The following is a 21,732-nucleotide window of genomic DNA, read 5'->3' as shown; positions in this document are numbered from 1 at the left end:
TACCTTTAAGCAGTGAGAATTCCTCAGACTCCCTGAAATTTTAACAATATTGAGCCCTGTAAATGTTGAAATGCCAAAGTTCTTAGAAATCTTACAACAAGATTTTTTTTTAAACTTTTTTTCTAATTTATTGATGATTCTCTGACTGAGTTTGGCACAATATGGTTAACCATAACCTCCTTTTGTGCAACGTTTCTCAGTTCGATCCTCGAGGGCCACTACCCAGCATGTTTTAGATGTTTCCCACACCCCATTCATGCAACATTTCAGAGGAAACCGCTCTGTCTGTGGGTCAAGTCTGTTAATGGCCTAATAATTTGAGCCAAATGTATTGAAGCAGGAAAACATATAAAGCGGGTAAGGCAGAGCCCCTCCAGGAATGGAGTTGAGGAACACTGCTTTAACGGATGCTCCTTTCATACCCAAACCTGACACCCTTTCCTGTCACAAATTAAGCTGCTTATTTTACGTTCTTCCAGAACAGTGGTACTTGTATATTCTATAAACTTTTCTGTCTTTCCGTATTTCCCCAACTTTTTTATTTTACACTTGAAAAGTATCTACATTATGTTTTATAAATTCAATTAAGTTTGCCATGTGGGGCACTGAAAATTGTTCCTTTGGACTTCGGACAGAGGTTGTAAGAATGAACAATTGCATATTTAAGTTTTTATTGGATATTGCAATTTTCTAGAGATGCGGTTAAGTTTACATTTTCAGCATAATGCTGAACTATTACTTTAGTTTGAAATAAGATCCACCATAGGGTACACATTTAAAGTTTAAAGCAGATCAGATAGGTTGTTTCAAATAACAGCTTTAGTCTGGCGGCAGGGCAGTAAGGATGGCATGGCAACATCAGCTATTTTCAACAAGTCAAATCTTCATATTTCAGAATAAGATTATGCAGTTGAACAGAGACTAAATACAGATATAAACATCACTGCTCTCAAATGTACTGTTAACTTCCAGTGTTGAGGGATTACCCAGAGTGCACTGTTTCATACTAGTTGCTCACATTGTTAAAAAGTGTTATTTGAGACAACAGTTAAGTCTCATAGTTCAACACCAGCATTGTTTTTTTAAAATATGCATTCATCTACTCACTGTGTATTAAAATGGACTGAATGATGTTGCTTTTGAAGAAGTTAAAATATTGCTGTATTGCCAGATAGAAAGATGATTTTATGAGATTCCTTAAATTATACTCACATGTGAATCTTGGTTGCGTGTTTGTGATGTGGGACACCTTCCATACACACACACAGACACTAGCCATGTCTTCATTTGCTAACATAAAACATCTTGAGCAGAACCTTTGTTCAAGTGCAATCTCAGGGTAGCGATTGCATTAGTTTTTAAAGTGTGTTTCCACATCAAAAAGACTTTCACAACAATGACACTGACAGCAAACACAGAGACAAACTCCATTCAAATTGTACTGAGACTAACATTTGTGGAGGGCTTTCTGGATCTAAATCCCTTGACTGCTTTGTTGACCACACGATTGCAATTTGGATTTGGATACAAAGCCGTAAGAAAAGAAGATTGCGTTTTCTGTGTCACCACCGTCCATTTAACCCATTTAATATTCAAGCAGCTCTGTGGTCTCCTATTAACTGACATTTCTCCAAGTCTCTTTCTGTCCTCTACAGAAACCATTTGAAAGTCCAAAATAGGGCAGCGCCTGAGATCAAAGCTTCAAGAAAAATGCATGGAAGTTGACTGGTCTCAGCCTCACGCATTGAAATATTTAAAACTAAATAGTGATTCTGGAGAATATGCAGACTAATTTGTCTGTGCATTCATTATTTATGGATGGCTGAATGTTCCTCATCAGTATTCACATAATATCCAGTGTTTGTATAAAGGCTTTGAGTCTGGATGCCTTTTTTTAAGAGTCTGGCCTGACTTCTTTGGACACTCACTCGACAGTTAACGTTAAGAGCAGAGTTAAACTTTTCTGGTGCATTGTGAGCTTTTAGAAAAGGAAAACGTTTACACACTGTGGTGTGTCAGCATCAAATACAAGATTATTTTTTTGTTAAATGTGAGGCAAGCAATATTCAGCATTTTTTTTTAAGTCAATAAATCTCAGGAGAAAACCAAACATTAAAAACAAATCACAAAACCACGGAGTTCCATTCTCTAACATGTTACTTTACTGTCATGAACGCCCAGAACGCTTCCCCTCCCCTACCCCTGTAAGTGCTTTATAGATCACCAAATGGATGTCATGAAGCTGGCAAATGTCCTCTACAAGCAAATTATTTCCACCCATAAAAAGTCATTTTGAGGGCTATTTGAATTATGTTGCATTTGCATGACATGCATTTTCATCCAGAGTTCTACAAGATATCCAGTTGACCAACATTGAGCATTAGGAAGGCAAATAGGAAACTGAAAAGTCTGGTTTACTCCATTGCACCCTGGAATTTTCTGGACTTAGACTAAACTGTGTCTCCCATTAAAATTCAACCCCCACACCACTGATAGGAAGGCAGTGACAAAAAGCTGCCTTAAATTCATGTTGCATCAAATATTGTTAAGCTGCAGTGGAGATTTGTTTATATCAGTGGCTTCTGACTTCTTTGTTGTAAAGTTGTTCTGTTGAACTCAATTTAATAATGAAGTTTTAATTAGCCAAAGAGAGAAAATGTTTTTTTCTATGAGTATATTTCTCGCCTCACAAGGTCTGGCGATGGGGACAAAAAGTATTTCAAAATTCTCCCCAGTGTCTCTTTACCTTAAGTAAGCTCAAGTTCCTTTTGGACTAACTAAATGTGGGAACGTTTTTTCTGGTGGAAATGCCCAAAGCCTATAAAAGTGTCTTTGCTGTCTTGACTTCACAGGGGAGTTCATTCTGCCAACAGCACTGGCCAAGATGAGCTAAGTGGGGTCCAGAGAGTAATGGAGGAGCTGTCGTCCAGAAATAGAGGCGTGCAATGATCACACCAGAGCACAAGGGTTCAGAAAGGAGGATTGAAATGTGGATCTATCATTATTTAAACTTATGATCATCATTTTGAATTTTACATTCAATGTCAAATGCTGAAGTTCTTTAAATTAGCATGCAGAAAATATTGAGATCTGCAAACTGTGAGATGGAGAAGATATTTCGAATACTGTGGGCATTCATGTAATACATCTGACTTTCATGCATTAAACTGGAGGCCACTTTGTTCAAAATATGGCCCGAGTTCAGATTTGATTCTAGAAAAAAAAAAGAAGAAACTTCTAATTCAACATGTTGCACACAACAACATGTTTAGCTTCAGCATAGAGTCTGTGGTTATAAAAACTGACTGTGCCTTTGTGCATATTTCATGTTTTTGTCATCCTTTGATCCAAATTTATCCACTTTTTCTTTGTTTCTTTTTTGTTTACACTAATGATCAGCAGGTGCCACTAAATTAAACCATTCCAGGATGTAGGATGGCTGACACTAACTCAGCTAGTCTTGTTTGTCTAATTTGCATCAAACCAATCTGAGAGCAACAGAAGTGTTGGCTAACATGAGTGCGGTGAGATCAACTCTGAAGCTCAAATCCTGTCGAAGGACATGCACTCATTTACATAACGCGATCTTTCATTCGTCTCAAAAGCCTCTATATTTATTGTTTTTTTGTCTAAACTTGTTTTTTATATAAACCATGTTGTAGTTGTCACAGAGCGATGGAAAGAGTTTTAAATGACCTTTGCACTTCATGGGCTCAGAATGAAGCCTCCAATGCTGTCCTTTTGAGTTAAGTCTTTTCACGGAAGCCAGGACAGACTGATTCCTACTCACTGCATCCCTTTAGTTGTCCATGAATAATAGTAAGATGGTTCTGTTTTTGGACAAGCTGTCCTTCAACCAGAGGGCCCAGGTTCAAGTGTAGTACACCCAAGCATCTGTCCATCTGCAGTGTCCTTGATTCTTAACCTGCACTGTTATGCATCAACGGGACCTCTGATCTCTGTCTTTCCTTTTAGGAATTCATAAAATACCTTTCTTTTAAGCTCCACTTACCTTAGAGGCACTTGGCATACATTTGGTTTTCTGATTGCTTTTAGCAATTTACCTGAAACGACCTTGATTTGGTAACAACAATTCTACCACCTCCTATCGCTGTAGATTCTGAAAGGTGTCTTACTTATTCATCACAGATGATTAACAAAGAGAATGAGAAAGCTTGAGACTAGTTGGGATTCCATAACAGCATAGGTTCCTGTGAATGTGAGCATTTGTGTCACAGTTGAGTGAGAGATGGACACCAGAAAACGAATGTAAGTGCAAAGAGATTGTCAGAGTGTGCACATGTGAAAGTGATTGCAAGCCCGGCAGAGATAAAATTGTGATGGGTTTGCTTGCACAAGTTCTGAGTCGCTGCCGATAATCAAAAGCAGTGAAAGGGGTTGGGGAGAGGAGATGAGGAGGGGGCAGAAGAAAGATAGTGACAGTTGAAATGTAGAGAGAGTAAGGGGTGGAGAGAAGAGAGCACATACATCAGGGGCTGTGACGAGCAGGTGCAGAGATGGCGGGGAGGGCAGACCGAGAGCCTGATCAAGAGAAAGATCTCACTGTTTAATCTCAAGACTCTTCCTGTTGTCAAACTAGCAAGGGTTGGGCTTGCTGTATGGCTTGTTCTGTGATCAGGAGCAAACAGATTCCTCTCCTCAGCTCCCTCGCCCCTCACCCTCTGCGTGGGCTGCAAAGTTGATTACAGCCGAGCAAAAGGCCTTTGTTGTCGGGCTGCTGCAACTGGTTCGAGTCATGCTGCTGCAGATACAGTTTTATCCTCTTCAAATGCTCAGCATATGATGTAAACGTGCCACTTCAGACGAACATGGCCAGATTATGCCGAGCCTTTTAACCCACAGCCGGAAGATAGTAAAGCTCTGAAATTGCTTGTTGTCTGATTCTTTCCACACATGTTGCTTATTCTCCGCCCTATCCTCTGCATTAATCCATGTTTTTAAACCTCAGGAAACAAAATCTTTCTCTCAAACTTGTCTTTATCATTAAAACCCTCCCTTTTTCTTGTCTGTTTAGGGCATGAAAAAAAATGCGTTCCTCTTTGCTGCACCAACACTGGGTGCTTCCAGGCAGTCATACTCTTATGGTTTGTGTAGGTGGAGCAGCGAAAACATCAGAAGGGTTGGCAGAAGTTTAATATAAATCAGAGGGTGTGGTGATTAATAAATCCAAATGTAACCAGTTACATCACTGGTCTCATCGCTCTGCAACAGCTGTGCCAATCATAGCAATGCATAAGGAGAGCAGATTAACAGATGGAAAGGGACTGCATTGTGCAGAGCAGTATGACCTGAGCATAACACTGCAAATCTGCAGCCGGAGGCAGATGTTTTGAGTTTTATTTGACTGATACAGCAACGATAGAAATAAATGCTCAGAAACTTCTGGCTTTTATATGAAAAAACACCAATATAATTCCAGGTTTAGTTATTTTCAATAAATCAGTAAATCATTTTACAACTGTTATTCCTAAAAAGGTTGGGACACCATATAAACTGTATGCAATGATCTGCAAATCTCATAAACCAACATTCTTTTTCACAGTAGAACATTTAAACGATGGCAAAAGTTGAAAGCAAGACATTTTACTGTCTCGTGAAAAATATTTGCTTATCTTGATGGGCGCGATGCATGAAAATGGGACAGGGCATTGCTTACTGCTGTGAAGCGTCCTGTTCTTTAAGCAATGATTGTAAACACATGGGATCTTTGAGAAAGGAATTTTCTTGACTAATAGAATATTGTAGTTGCTTGGGACTCCTCCATCCTCGTTGACATATTTTGCCTTTCATGATGCACTTGCATTGTAGGTTGAACAGTCCAGCACTCAAATTCCTCTACTACGAAGCCACACTGATATAATGTATCCAGTATGCACTTTAGCTTTGTTTTGCTTAAATATGCAAGGCTTTCTGTAAAAGAAGACATCTGGATGGAAGTATTTGTTGCTCAAAAAACCCAGGTATACCTTTCAGCACCAATATGTACTTTCCAGATGTGGAAGTGTCCAGTTCCACAGGCAGTCTTTTGAACTGAGTGCTTATCACAAGCCAGATGGTCCTTCTCCTCTTTACTCCAGAGGATGCAGCGTCCACGAACACATCACCTTTGTGCTTGCCTCCATGCACTGGTTCCCCGTTAGATTTCATACTAATTTTGAAATCTTATTGCCCCAAATACATCTCAACCTTACTGACCTGGTATGTGTCCTCCCTACCGGTGTGATCTGCAGATACTGACCTGCCAAGTATTCCTGGATTACAGATTATGACAAAGGGAGATTGGGCCTTTGTCATTAGAGCCATGCCTCTTGAGCACAGAGACGTCCACAGATTCTCTGAAACTTTTGATGATATTATGTACTGTAAATGATGGAATAGTCAAAGTCTTCACGCTTTACTTTGAGGAACATTATACTGAAATTTGGGCTTTTTTTGCAGATTACTGAAGCTCCGCATATTTTTATTTCTGAGAGGCTCTTTCTTTCTAAGGTGCTCTTTTTATACCCAGTCATATCAATGACCCATTTCTTTCTAGTACCACTTACTTTTCCAGCCTTTTGTTGCTCCCTTACAAACTTTTTTTTTTTCATCCTACTTTTATTTACAGTCCTCATCATTTTAGAAATGGGGTTATATATTTAGTGCCAAACCCAATTATTCTCTTTGAGTAAGCATCTAATCCAGTCTTCATCCTTTTTATAGATCACTCTTGGCTCCCTGTTTGCAAATCCCAAACCAGAAGCCAGAAATCACTCTGTATTTTAGGGACAGCGAGCTTTTGGCAAACAAGACACCATGAGCTGGTCATGTTTTCTCCAGTTGACGAGCATCTCCAAGATCAGATGCTTTCACTGACCCTAAAACAGCCAGTGATAAATGTAACTTACCCACTGCAACTAAACATGGTTGAGCAACAAATTTCACACATATAGTTTGTTTAAATGAAAAAGTAACCCAAAAGGCACTGATTGGTTTCTGCATAGATTTTGAGGTGTTCCTGAGGTCGCTTAGCTAGAGCTAGCTAGCTAGCTGAGCTAGAGCAGAGCTCCAAAAGCTTAGCGAGGACTCTTCTGGCTGTTTCAAAAGTCTTTCGAAGGCTCTAAACTGAAGTCATTTTTTCCTCTGCTCAGACTAACCAGATTCCTCAAAACTTGTATTGTTTCCCCTTGTCTCATGAAATGTCTCATTTCTTTTCTTCAACCACTTTATTTAATTTTTTCTTGTATTTTATTTGTACTTGTCGTCGTTGTCTTGTTTGTCATTCTTTTAGATGGATCCCCGTCTTCTCGATGATGGTGGCAGTACGTTGTAGATCCTCCAGATCCTCCGTAGAGCTTCCGGGCTGCTGGGATTGGATCGGGCTTTCTATACTCTTACAGTGCCCTGATTATTATTGATACTTATAAGAATCAATAATTAAGAAATGTGGATAACCTACTGATATCATTGCATGAATAGTTTGATTTATATTGTGAATGATCTCATCCTGCATTAAAATGTGACCCAACAACAATTAGGGCCTCATACAACAAGAAATCTGCCATTTTTTGAATGGAGGTGAAAATCAGATGCGATTATGACGTCACCATGTTTCTCGATTATATCTACAACTTTTCCACTGCTTCATTTGAATGAATAAAACAGTTTGCACCTCCCTCCTCCCTATTCCCACCTGCACATCTTACATTTGGCAGCTTTCAAATGTGATATGTTCTAATCTTAGCTGAAACTTTCCATAAATGTTCTAAACCACAAAAACCTTTCTTTGTTAAGCATTATTTTTTTTTTTTCCAGTGTGTATGTGTGTGGTTGCACTTGAATTACAATGCAGCTCCAGGAGAGTGGATCAACTCTGGGTCACTGAATTTAATGAATAATGAATAATGTTTCTGTGCAGAAGAATTATTTTGTCATCATTAGAGAAAATGTAAATGTATGATGTAAAACTCAACATTCTGCGTAGGATAGAGTGATTAGCTGCGAAGGCCAAAAGAGACTGGAGTGGAAAGCTTTACATCACTAGTCTTGATCTGTATGACGGATTTCAACTTGTTAGAATTTGAACGGTCAAATATTACAAAATACCCGTGTTAAACAAACACAGTCTCACATTAGAAATGTTAAAATCATTGCTGGTCTAATCCCAAAACAACAACTATGAGACAGTAAAAATAAGTTATGATGAAATGTATGTATTGACCAGGATGTCACTTTATTGGGACCATCTTGTAAACCTTTATAATAATGCCCAGGTAGAAGATATCTAGTGTCAGGTGATCAGCGACAGGATACTTTTCGATTGAGCAAAATAGTGATAAAGTGAACAATGGCCCGATGCAAAAGTGATGAACAAATCTTCAATGTAGCACTTATTGAACCATTGTGAAATTTTAAAGGTTTGAGTTATTTCACATGGTAAAAATTCCCTCTTCTTTTGTCCATGCTCTAAATAGCTGCTTGCTTGGATCCTTCATGAGAATTCCTCCATACGTCTCCAAATTCAGAGTTCTCTGACTGCGTCTTACTTGAGGTAAGTACGACACACAATCCTACTTAAAAACAAACCTAAACTATGTTCTGCAACAAATTGGTTCTAGACGAAACGCTGATGAAAGGAGGTTCCCACCTGATTAGCCCAATGCCATGTGGGTCAGCACTGCTCACTGATCTAAATAGGAAGTATAGGGATATTCACTGAGTCTGGTCCATTTTTTTCTTTAGCACAAGTTTCTTGTGTTTACCTTAAATCCAACTTTAAATTTTGGCAAGTAACCATTGGAAGCATGATTCTTTTTTCCCCTTTCTTCATCTTCTTGGAAAGAGATTGGATTGGAGAGACACTTTTGATCAATGTTTTTTTCCAGTTTGTTTTTCTTCCTAACTTTGCTTCCCACCAGGCTTGAGTTACTGACTGTCAGACATGTTTACATTCAGCTGTTACATGCATACCAAAGACGCACATCAGAGAGAAGCTGAGCAGGTTTAGTGGTTCAAACCAGAGTTTGCTGCTCTGTAAAAACATCCTGCACACACTGACAATGAGAACAGAATCTGTCAGCCTTTTTTTTTTTTTTTTTTTTTCTTCTTGACAGGGAGCCTTTGGAAATAAGCTTTAGTCGGCAGATCTTTTAAAATTAGGTTTCAACATGACACTGCAGATGAGAAAGTTATTGCTGCACACAGCAGTTTTGTAAAACTACTGAATCAGTGGAACTGTTTACACAGACTTGTATAACTGATCAACAGTACTAACGAGGACAAAAAAAATCATTTGCACACTTCCTGTTTTTCTTCCTACGCTAACTAATCTGCTGCTAGTGATTTAGAATCGGAGAAAGGAGATTCGTTGTTTTTTGTGCTGTTGTTTTATTACATCGTCTTTTGACTTGTCTAACTTTCCTTCGCTTCCTCCACATGGACTATCAATCATACACCACAAATCACTTTTGACCCAACAAATCTCTGCAGAGTGAACAATTGCTGCAGTTACAAGGTTGACTTCAAAGGTTATCAAAACAGGCAGAGACAGTGTAAACTCCTGGCTAATGAATGAGATGAGACAAAGTATTTGAGCAGAGAAGCACTTTCAACCTTCAACAACACTACTGCTGTCGATCCTGCTCTTGTGTCACAGTGAAGCCGCCTCTATTATGAGTTCTTTATTACAACGGCATCGCTTCGCAATGAATGAGTCCGTAGTGAAAAGGAGCTTGAAAGGGGAACCAGTGTTATGTGACTGCAGTGCTCAGAAGTACATTTTAGCCAGCCATGACAACACTGGACCTCTGCGTTATAGGATTAAGCTAAGATTACCTTAAACTGACTGCACTCTGACTTACTTTTTTTCAGCTGGAAGTGTCAGACCAACATGTCAGTCCAGTCAGTCGGAAGTTTTCACACTTCTGTACATGTCAAATTGACAAATAATCTACTGAGTTTGCTTCTTTTTTTTTCAGAATCAGATCAAGCTTTGAACATCAAATATATTTCCTCAAATAAAAGAAAAAAAGAGGGCTGAATAAATAGCTGGGCACATTTTGATTATGCCAAAAAGTGATTATCCACCAGAGACTGATCTCCCTCTGCGGGAGGGTGCACAGGCTGTTAGAGCTGTATCTCTCTGTGTCTCCATGAATTTTGCTTTCGTCTGGTGGATCAATCAGTATTATGGTTCAAATACACATAGTTTAAATATTTCAAAACATTTAGAAGGACAAGTCATACACATCCATAAAACTTTAGGACTAACAATGAACTCCAAACTTCCATCTGAGGCTATGTTTTACAAAGATGCAACTTTTCCTTTAACCGTGGCCGCTGAGATATTTTGCCTATTTGAGAGGAGGGGGAGAGATGGGACGAGGTGGACAAATTTAAACAAGTCTGACTTACTTCCCAAACAAAATCAGATATTGTGCTAATACATACTAGATCAAGCCTTTGTCTAAGTGAAATAATGATCCTACAGTTGTGCCAATTAATTATTTAATTCTAAACCACTTTCTATCAATCCATTCGGTTGTTGCATCTGATAGTCAATCAAATCCAGTTCAGCTGGGTTTTTCCATTTATTGCAGTCCAAAAAGTTATAGCTGCAGCTTGTCAAACCAGTTGTCCGTTAGCCTGTTCACTAGTTTGTCTATCGACTTTGTATGGTCCCTGTCCAAAATCCACAGCAAAAGTAAGGATTGTTCAATATACTCATGGCAAATTCCAGAGGAAGAGAAAGTCGAAAATTTGGAAGGTCAAGTTTTGCACATCTGTCAGAGATTTTTTCCAACTGACTCATACATTAACAAGGGACAGTGGAAACTAAGTGCTTGGCCAGAAATATATTTACTTTTCAAGACTGTTTACATTCTTGCTTATGTTCTATGCCCGTTACCAGAGGATTCCACTTGGAGGCACACCAGCAAACTCAGACTGTGCAGAACATCCTGATCCACAGGAAGTAAACAAACATGGAGACAATGGAAGGTCGTATAATTTGATTGATGTTAAGATCATGGTAACCTAAGTGACAGCTGTATCTACATTGTAAACGGTATTAAAAACTATTACATCAACATCATGTTGTAATTCTCTGTTGAGAATTCTCAGCTGGGCGTAGATTTCAGAGGATGTGCTTAAAACAACGCTCCATGGTTGCAAGGAGAACAGATGTGATATAGGACATTAAAACAAAGCAGAACAGCTGGCAGGAACTGCGTTGTTGTTTGTACGATGCAATTCTTTCTCTCTCTTTTTTGTATTTAGCAATTCTGTAGACTTTGTACTTTTTTTCTGTCACATTGGTGACATTTAGAAACAACTGTCAAGTAAATCCTTTCTGGTTACTGAAGTGAAGTCAACAAACATTACATAAAGTAAAAACAGTTGGATGTCCTTTTTGGCAGTTTTGGAAAGTCTCTTCTCATTTACTCAGAATTATTCCCTCGTACTTCGTCATAGTTTTTCATTTCTTTTATACTTCTGCTCAACTACATTTCAGTGGTCAATATTGTATTTTTTCCATTCCATCATACAAAAAGCAGTCAGGGTCACATTTCAAATGTGTGGATTTTAAACCACCTAAAAAAATACAGGACTTACGAGAGGTGGAGGCAGTTGAGGAAAGTGAAAGACTGAAAAATTAACGAGCAGCAAAACAGGAGGAGACACTGGACAGACAGGCTGACAGTGGGAACTAAGTTGACATATAACAGACAGAATAACGCTGAGAAAATGACAACGGTCTGGCAATGAACACTGAAAACCCAAGAGCATGTCTGCTGGGATGGGTGATTAGGGGAGTGGGTGCAGGTGAGAACCACGAACATGGAACAGATGGTAACCTGGTGATCAAGTGACAAGATCAAGAGGCAGCTGAGGACATCTGGGGATTGTGACAGGTGATAGAGTAAACCAAACTGAGACAAAAAGCTTAACAGAATTCACAAGAACTTAACACTAACTACATTTACAAGGGGAGCTGGACTATGGCAAAGAACATCTACAAACCAAGGATGAGCGAACAAAACCAGAACATAGGAAAACCAAGAAACCAATTTGACAAAGTCAAAACCAAAATAATAAAACTTAAAGACCATAAAAATACTGTTTCACATGTGATTTTAACAGTTTAATAAAAAGAGGGGACGGAAGCTTAAAACGCATTTTGATAAAGCGTCACCCAGTGGCGTTGAAATGAGATAATGTTCACCTAATATGTTCCACTATTATTAATCTAAGGGCGTCATATCTAATACATCAGCAAAGGGGGGAAAAAAAATATTTCAGCTTTTAAAGTTCTTCTTTAAACTTCCTCAAGTAAATTTTGAACTTGCAAAACTTTTACTTGTAATAGCATTTTTCCACTGCTGTATCAAAATAAACAGTTGTTTTGATGAACTAGTTCAAAACCAATTGATGATGAAATCCTCAATGAGGAATGGGATTCTTTGATGCTGTCAAGTTTCTATACGTCGTAAATTTTTGTCTTGTTGCTTGAAGGTGATGTTTTCTGCAGTATCTCTGCAGCCCTGCTCCTTGAGTGAAAGCATTAATCCTCTATTTGGAAAGGCTCTCTCACAAAGAAAAGATAGCAGTACACTAAGCTGATATCAGCATTACCGAGGACCGTCTGTGCCGCAGCTCAGTATCACTGAACGATCGTATTTATATCATAAAAGAACAAGAAAGCGCTCTTCACAGTTTTAGCAGCAAACAAATGCCTCTTTTGGAATAAAAACACCTGGATTATAAACGCAAAGGTCAGTTGGGGAAAGGTTATCATACTCCTTTAAAGGGTATCATTAAAGAACGAATGCTGTACAATAAGAATGAGAAACATACCTCTAAGAAAGATTACTGGAGATGACAAGAGCTTATGGCCAAAATGGAAAAAAGATTCAAAGCACTGTGGCTACTGAAAAGAGTGTATGTGTGTGTGTGTGTGTGTGTGTGTGTGTGCCAGGGCCTAAAAACTTGTTTTCAAGTGTTCTGGTTCCTTCTCATGGCTAAGATTAGACCCTAAGCTCCTCTGTCAAGCAGTGTGAATCGTCTCTAGAGGCCGCTTGTCATCCTAACTTCTGCATCCATGCTCCAGGGGAAAGTTACAGTGACGCTATCGGCCCAAATGTCCGAGTTTATCTCCGCAGAACCAGACTTTGATTGACATGACAATGGAGGAGTAACATTAAATGTTTGTGTGATTGGTGACAGACCCAAAAAATGCAGTCTCGTAATGTAATTGAATAAGACAAAGCTAATAGCAGTAAAAACCAATTAATTGCATCTGATTTTATTCTGCACCCAAATTTACCAGCAGATTATGCTGAAATTAGTGGCTGCATACAATAAATGCACTACAAATGTACAGACTGTGTATGATAATACAATATTACCCTTTCTTGGTCGTATGAAATGCATTTATATTTCCTTATTGTTCAACGAAATGTAATTCTTCATCTTGCTGTTAAGTATAAAGTGCCTCTGTACAAATAATTATCCTTGATGTAGTTTACACAGAAGGACAAGGAAGACAGCAGGTCTCACTCTCTGCATCTATGATAAACTTTAAAACCTGCCTTCAGTGAGTCGTTACATGTGCAGTAAACCTAACAAAACCGTGACTCAAGGCTGAAGTTAAAAGCCACTGAAAATGGAAATGAAGTTTCCAATCAGAGCTAGATTCTTGACTCTAAATGAACAAATTTTCCGTCCTCTTGTAGAACCAATGATGTAGTCACTCACACCCGGCGTGAGACTCACCCTCTGGCGCTCAAACAGGCTTGTTTAACCTACACTTCATTTTAACACGTGCTTACCTCCCTTATGTAATGCGGTGTTGAAAAGTTGTGTTCGTGTTTGTCTGTGAAACATGAGCCTGTCCTCTGAGCATGACCTTTTGTATTTGTCTGTTGAAACGATCCCCAGCAGGATTATCTTGACTGCAGCTTTTTGAGCGGAGGCTCGTGATCAGGCATAGAATACACCAAGAACCCTAAGAGAATGCCTCGGAATATGTCAGGATATTCTATAGAAGACATGTCCCAATGCAGTCTCACTTGACAATAGGAAATAGTTTTGTGGCAACCTTAGCTCCAAAATGGTTGCGTGTTTGTTTTTCTGCCTTATAAAATCATTGCATGCCCTGATTTTGTATTATGTCAAACTGATGACATTATGTGGTGGACTTTCATCAGAGTTGCAGTCTCCGTTCTTTTTTCTTTCGCGAACCAATTCAGTGTCATTAGTTGATGACTAACACACACAATCATACAGATACTACAAAGCTTCCAAGCTATTTCTCAACCACTGTCGCTATACCTGTAATTAAATGCTGTAACATTTAAGTACTGTTTGATAATGCACGCACAGTATTTTCCTCATTTCGAATAAAACACCTGCATGTGACCAGTGTCACAGTGCCAGTGTGAGCTTGTTTCTCCACAACTGTGGTCTTAAGGAAGGAGCTCCTTGCATGTTCCAGTGAAGTGATGGTGCATTCAGTTTCATCATGGTACAAAATGCAGCGTTCAGTGTCATCACAGAGAAATTAGGATTTACCGCGACATGCTTACTTTATAGGAAAAGGGCATGTAACATCACATTTCAGCGTATTTGTTCATATGCATCAAATTGAAGGCTGCTTGTTTTGTAAAACCCACTCTACTTTTGTGGTAGAGGTCAGGTTCATGTGGCTGATCAGCCCAAAGTTCTGTTATTGTTCGAATTTTGATTTATTTAAATACCTAATTATGGTGAGACATTAGTGTGTGACAAAGAGAAAAGGAAAAAAAAAAACCATGGAAATAGGATAACATTTCTTTATTGTTTCACAGCTGTGTTCACCTCAGAATCCAGGTGGAGAGAGTGATTTAATTGCCTTTGTATTTATTTTTTTTTAGCATAAAGTTGAAAATACTTTTGCCGCTGCATTGATAACTTACACATTCATACAAAATTATAGCAATAGCTTCCAGAAGGAGCTTCTTTCTTTGTAGCTGCTCTCTATCAATCACTATTGCTTTATCTAAATTATATAAATAACCTCCGTCCACATTACTTTATGTAGCCTAGCTGAGCCAGACTTTGAAAACAGATGCTGGATATTTTGTAAAACAGATGCAAGACTGACTGCCTGACAGATTTAACTCAACATAAATTTGTGTGAATGACTTCACAGTTTATTAGCATAAAGATTGAACTCATCCACAACTTTTTCCATGTTATTTACAACTTAGAACCCTTTTCTTTTAAATTTACAATCACAGTGAAAAGGCACTTTTGCGTTATCCCTAAAAAATAAAATAAAAAATCCTTTCCACTCTGTCCAAAAGAAAAACTGAAGACTTCCAAAAAGTACTCTCAAGACAAAGACTGGTCTCAAGTACTAGAACACTAAAAGCCACATGTTTTACTTGAATAGTTCGGTAACTTCTCACTTGCACCCTCTCCATCTTGAATACGTCTGCCATTTGCTGGCTTTCATGTTGTTGTAATGTCTCTCTGTCAAACCAACAAGGCTTTTGTGTTTGAAAGCTTTTTCCAATTGTCAAGGACAGCTTAGACTTGAAATGTGATATCAAGAAAACATTCTAAGAAAACCAACTGACAGATGAAAAAGGACCTCATATTGAACTTGGACACAGTGCGCTCTCCATGTTGTACAAATTTGACTTTCAGCCCCAAAAGCCTCTGACTGTTGTGCAAACATAACAAATTGTAATCCTACTCTGTGGTACGTAGTGTTTGTTCGAAAGCTTTGATCTGCCAAGCCAATTAGATTGTCTTTTTTTTTTCTTAAGATATGTCCCCAGTAGGTAACTTTTCCTTTTTGTTCAGCCATTTACAAAAATCTCCTTGCAGAGAATCATGTCGCTGAATCCGAGCTTTGCTATTCAGGAGGACGGTCTAATGAGCACATGATTCACAGCGTGCTGCATGATATAGTAGTAGATGAATTTTTAAACAAAATTCTGGTGGATCATTTTTAAAACCATTACTGATTCATCACCACATGAAAACTCAGTCTTCCTCTTCCAGAAGAACATATCTCCACGATCTGTGTGTGTCAACTTGGCACGAGGGCAGACGGTCAATGTGAACGCCTAAAGGCAACACAGTCTCTGCATCTCCCCCTCATCCCCCGATGAAATGCTGCAGTGCTTAAGATGTACACAAGCTCCTGTACAAGCTTTTTTTTTTAGCAGGAAGTTGAAAATACAAAGCCAAACATGGGGACAGGATATGAGGCACCTGGAGGCTCCCATGAGTTTGATAATCGCTGGAGAGACGTGATTATAATTAGCTTCTTGACAGATCTATTTCATCAAGATTCGAAATCCAATTTATTTATCATAACTCAACACACCATTATATCATGAAATTTTCAATCTATTCTACCCTGAAAAATGTCACAAGTCAATGAACAATCAAGTCACAGCGACAAAATATTTGAAGGTAACAACAGGATTCTTTTCAATAGCTCATAGTAATATGGAGAGAGTACTAAGGTTTGTTTGAGCAAAATGAAGATGCGGGAGGAACATGGCTGATTTCCCAAAATAAAAAAATTCAACATCTGGCAAACACTGTTCATCCACACTGATTCCATGCATCCCACAGGAGTCTCTTGTCAGTGTGGAACAAGGTTCACCCATCAATTTGTGATGGAGCTAACTGTCTATAAACATGTGAACATAAGAGCGTTTAATGTCCTGTTGCTGTAGCCCGAGTCATTTCTCATCCACTCAACTGTCCTTCAACTGGATATTTGTCATAAGTAGGCTGGGGAAAAAATAGCCTTAGGTTCAAGCTGACTTAGCATGACTCTTAATCAGGCTATTTTTTTCTATCCTCCTGGGCCAATCACTCCTTTTGTGGAGATGTTTGCTCTCTGGTTGCCTGGCCAGGGGACACCAAGGGCAGACACTGTGTAAAGGTCTCTTTCACTTAATCAAACCCCTGCACTAATTCTAACATAAAAGTCCATTTCTCTCCCACGTTTTCACTCTGCTGGATGTGAAACCTAAGTCTACTCCTCATCTCAACAATTTGCAGGATTCAAACACCAGGTCTAATACATGCGGTGGGATTCTCTCTTGATCCAGAGGAGATTTAACTGACAGGTTTATCTTTGATCATCACCTAAAACCATTGCATTATATTGTACAGTTGGAGAGGTTCAAAGCCTGCTGTCGCCATAGTCTTGTCACCAAAGACAACCAGACACAAAATTCTTACAGTGTAGGAAGTTAAGAATGATCATCCTGCAGTGTGACTGCTGCTACGACCCATGCCTCTGGAACAGTCAATAGTGAAGTAGTGTGGAGTGACGTGTTAGTAGTTGCAAAGCTGGCGAAATTGCATGAAAACCAACTTGTAGAATTCAAACCAAGAAGCTGCTGACGCTTTGTCTGTATGATGTGTCCTCCAGCTCAGACCAAAGAAAGAAGCAGCATGGATAAGCGGTTGTGTTGTCCTGTTTTCGAAAGACTAGAGTTCAATACCATTTCTCATCCACTTCCTCACATCAAAGGCTAATATTCCCTTTATTTTAAATCCAATTATCAAGATAAGATTGATTTAAAACTAACAAATAGGTTACAAGACTAACCTTATGCTGAAGATTTTTTTATTTTTCTGCCAGCTAAGATTTGCCACCTCTTTTTGGGCGACAGCAGAAAACGGCTGCTTTCATTTTCCTTCCCAACCTCATAGAGGCAAAAAATATTACTTTCCACACTGATCGTATCTGAGTTTCAAGACACAAAGTGCCGGCAGACCAAGAGCATGATATTGAAATTCCTGCAGCCGAAGAACTGACTGCTTTAAGATGCTCTACTTCTTAAAGATTTCCAGCAGATCTCAACCCAGCAGCTATATGAGTGATGCGCAGCATGAGGAAACAGTTTGTAACAAAAGGGTGAGAACTCTACCTTTCAAGTCAGACCTTTATTACGCGTACAGTGCTTTGTCGATCCCTTATTGAAGTAGCACATTAAACAAAACTTATTTTGGATGTACAAATATAATTTTTCTCTCCTCTATCAAACCGATGTGACATATATTTGTATATATTTGAAACTGTGTATATTATATTTCCCAGACATTTATTTCCTGTTATCTTATCTTTTAACTTTTACTTAATTTCTTTCACTCGGGGCTTGTTAAATCTGAGGGAAGTCTCCTACGCAGCTTTGTCCTTTGGCAAAAACTTGCTTACTCCCCAAAGAAACATTTTCCCATCTAACAGAAGCCAGAGGAACAAATAGCTTTGTTGAACTAATTACTATAGGAAACCAGCCAAAACACCTCACTCTGTCTGTACTCTTGCTCTCTTTCTCTGGATCTCACACATATTCTCTTTTCTCTTCAGAACTCTCCTCTCTTCTCGATGACTCCGTCTCCTGAGATGCGCCCGCAGAGAGTGTTTCTGTGTGTCAGCTTTTACAAGACGGATGGTCGTCATCTGCCACAGAGCCTCACCGGACATATTACCTGAGACACCAAACAATAACCTCTACGCACACATGAAAAACACACTGAAGCAGAGCCTTGCCTGGCCTTAAATGGCCTGCCAAGACCTGACCTTCTAGTTACAACCATGATCACCCCCATGGGTACAGGTGACATCTGGCGAGGTGATGTCTGTGTGTGTGTTTGCACTGTGTGTGTTCTGCATCACGCTTGCTTGTATGCCTGCTTCCCTGCATGATAGTGCTGGCTAGCCAGGGTCCATGTGTTTATCTCTTTGCCTGTGTGTGTGTGTGTATTGCTGGCATGAAGTGTAATGCCGCAAGGAGCCCAGGCAGCATCAGAAGGGCCGGCGTGCCCCCAGAGTTTGACCATCTGTGCGTTATTGGTTGTCATTAAGGTTTCTAATTCGGAGGTGTCTTGGGGATTAGCCAAACGAGGGCAGAAAATGTCATTACGCTGTTCCTCCCGCTGAGCTGCCATGACCATATTTACATATTTATACACCTTAATTGTCTTTGCCTCGCTGCCGTGACATTGAGGCAGCCAGAGTTTAGTGTGAGGGGAAAAAGAGAAAGTAAGGAGGACAAACTGAAAGAAAGCATGAAACACAGTCAAATCAAATTTAGCTCTGAATTGGACCTTGAATTTAAAAACGTCAGTTAGCAGATGAGGAATATTAACACAACGGAAAGATGTTAACATCTACAGGAATAAGGGTAGATGATATTTTCACATGCTTTATAATGAAAATGTTTTTGCTACCTGCGTTGAATACATTGCACTGATTTAAATTTGTGAAATTTCTTCCCAGTAAATTACGCATCCATTGCTCACAGAGCAGGAGACAATTTAATACTTGATATGTTTTGACATAATGAGAGCTCCTCCTGTGGCTTACTGTAAGTACATTTCCCACAAGTGTTTATTTATTTATTTTTAAATTATGTCAAGAGCAGTTTGATCATAGTACCATTAAATGACCTGTTCTGGAAACACACATACACAAACACACACACATACACACACACACACACACAAAAACGACTGAAGTAATAAATAAAACCAGAAACAAATGGGTGAATTTATATCTTATGTTTATTAAGCGAAGTGACAAATTAACTCAGTTGTTGTTAGCCCAATTGAGTGATCCAGATACAATTATTTTAACACAAAAAGGTTCGCAAGTACCACAAACTGGAAGTATAATTCGGCCTGCAGGGTGTTCAAACTAAGTTTCAATTACTGTTACTTATTTACAGTAATTATGGAAGGTGACCAGCATGTTTTCAAAGGCCTTGAAAACAGAATGCAGGAAAGCAGAGCGTAAATGGCGAAAAACTAAACTTCAAATTCACCATGACCTCTACAAACAAAGTCTTTGTAATTTTAACCACGGGTTACTCCGGGCTAGACAGCAACACTTATCTGAAATGATTAATAAGAACATCAACAACACTCGTGCTCTGTTTGCTATGGTTAATAAGCTGACAACCCCCCCAAAACAGATAGTTTCAGAACTCTGTTCCACAGAAAAATGCAATGAATTTGCTTGTTTTTTCAATGAAAAAAATCAAATCTATAAGGCTAAATATCAACATAAATCAGCAAAATAATAAAATGACGCAATCCTTAAAACCACCTAGGAATCAATCAACTATGATGTCAGAACCAAAAAACCATAGAAGAAACAATCCAGCATCTTAAACCATCAACATCCTGTCTTGACACAATGCCATCTGACTTCTTTAAAACTATTGTAAGCTCTGTCCAAACAGATTTGCAGCAAATAATAAACTGCTCACTTCAATCAGGCACGTTTCCTAAACCCTTAAAAGTAGCTACCATCAAGCCACTCCTAAAAAAGAGAACATTGGATGCTTCCATTTTAACCAACTACAGACCCATCTCAAATCTTCCTTTTATAGCCAAGATTGTTGAGAAAGTGGTTTTTAATCAACTCAGTAACTTCTTGAACTCCAGTGGACTCCTTGACAAATTTCAGTCAGGCTTCCGACCTCACTACAGTACAGAAACGGCTCTTATTAGAGTTTTAAATGACATAAGGTTGAACACTGACTCAGGCAAGGTGTCAGTTCTGGTATTGTTGGATCTCAGTGCTGCATTTGACACTGTGGATCACAGTATACTGCTGAACAGGTTGGAAACCTGGGCAGGACTCAGCGGGACAGTCCTAGAATGGTTCAGGTCCTACTTAGAGGAGCGGAGTTATTTTGTGATTATTGGAAGTAATCAATCTGATCTAGTGGCTATGACATGTGGAGTTCCTCAGGGGTCAGTTCTTGGACCCCTTCTGTTCACTCTATACATGCTGCCTCTAGGTCAAATTCTGAAGAACTCTAAAGTCAACTACCACAGCTATGCAGATGACACACAGATATATCTCGCACTGTCTCCAGATGACTGCAGTCCTATAGAGTCATTGTGCGACTGCTTAGAGCAAGTCAAAAAGTGGATGAACCAAAATTTCCTTCAGTTAAATCAAGAAAAAATTGAGGTCATTGTGTTTGGCAACAAAGAGAAGAGGTTTGCTGTCAGTAAACATCTTGAGTCACTGTCTCTAGAAACTAAAGACCAAGTCCGGAACCTCGGCGTGCTGATAGACTCAGACCTGACCTTCAACAATCATATCAAATCAGTCACCAAATCAGCCTTTTATCAACTTAAGAACATATCCAGAATTAAGGGTTTCATGTCCCAAACAGATCAGGAGAAGCTGATTCATGCTTTCATCTCCAGCAGACTTGACTACTGTAACGGTCTTCTGACTGGACTCCCCGAAAAGAGTGTCAAACAGCTGCAGCTCATTCAGAACGCTGCAGCCCGAGTTTTAACCAGAACAAAGAGATCAGATCACATCACCCCAGTTCTCAAGTCTTTACATTGGCTCCCGGTCAGATACAGAATAGATTTTAAAGTTCTGCTACTCGTCTACAAATCACAGAATGGTTTAGGTCCAGAATACATGAATGACATGCTAGCTGAGTATAAACCCAGTAGAGCTCTGAGATCTGCTGACTCAGGTCAGATAGTGGAGCCCAGAGTTCAAACTAGACACGGTGAAGCAGCTTTTAGCTGTTATGCTGCACACAACTGGAACAAACTACCAGCAGAACTGAAATCAGCCACAACTTTAAGCACTTTTAAATCCAGGTTAAAAACATTTCTCTTTTGGTGTGCGTATGGTTGAGTTTATATCTTTCTTTTTCCCCTCTTCTTTGATTGCTT

This window comes from Odontesthes bonariensis, chromosome 14 (genome assembly GCF_027942865.1).
Source record: "Odontesthes bonariensis isolate fOdoBon6 chromosome 14, fOdoBon6.hap1, whole genome shotgun sequence".
Taxonomy (NCBI): domain Eukaryota; kingdom Metazoa; phylum Chordata; class Actinopteri; order Atheriniformes; family Atherinopsidae; genus Odontesthes; species Odontesthes bonariensis.
This window is presented reverse-complemented; position numbering follows the sequence as displayed.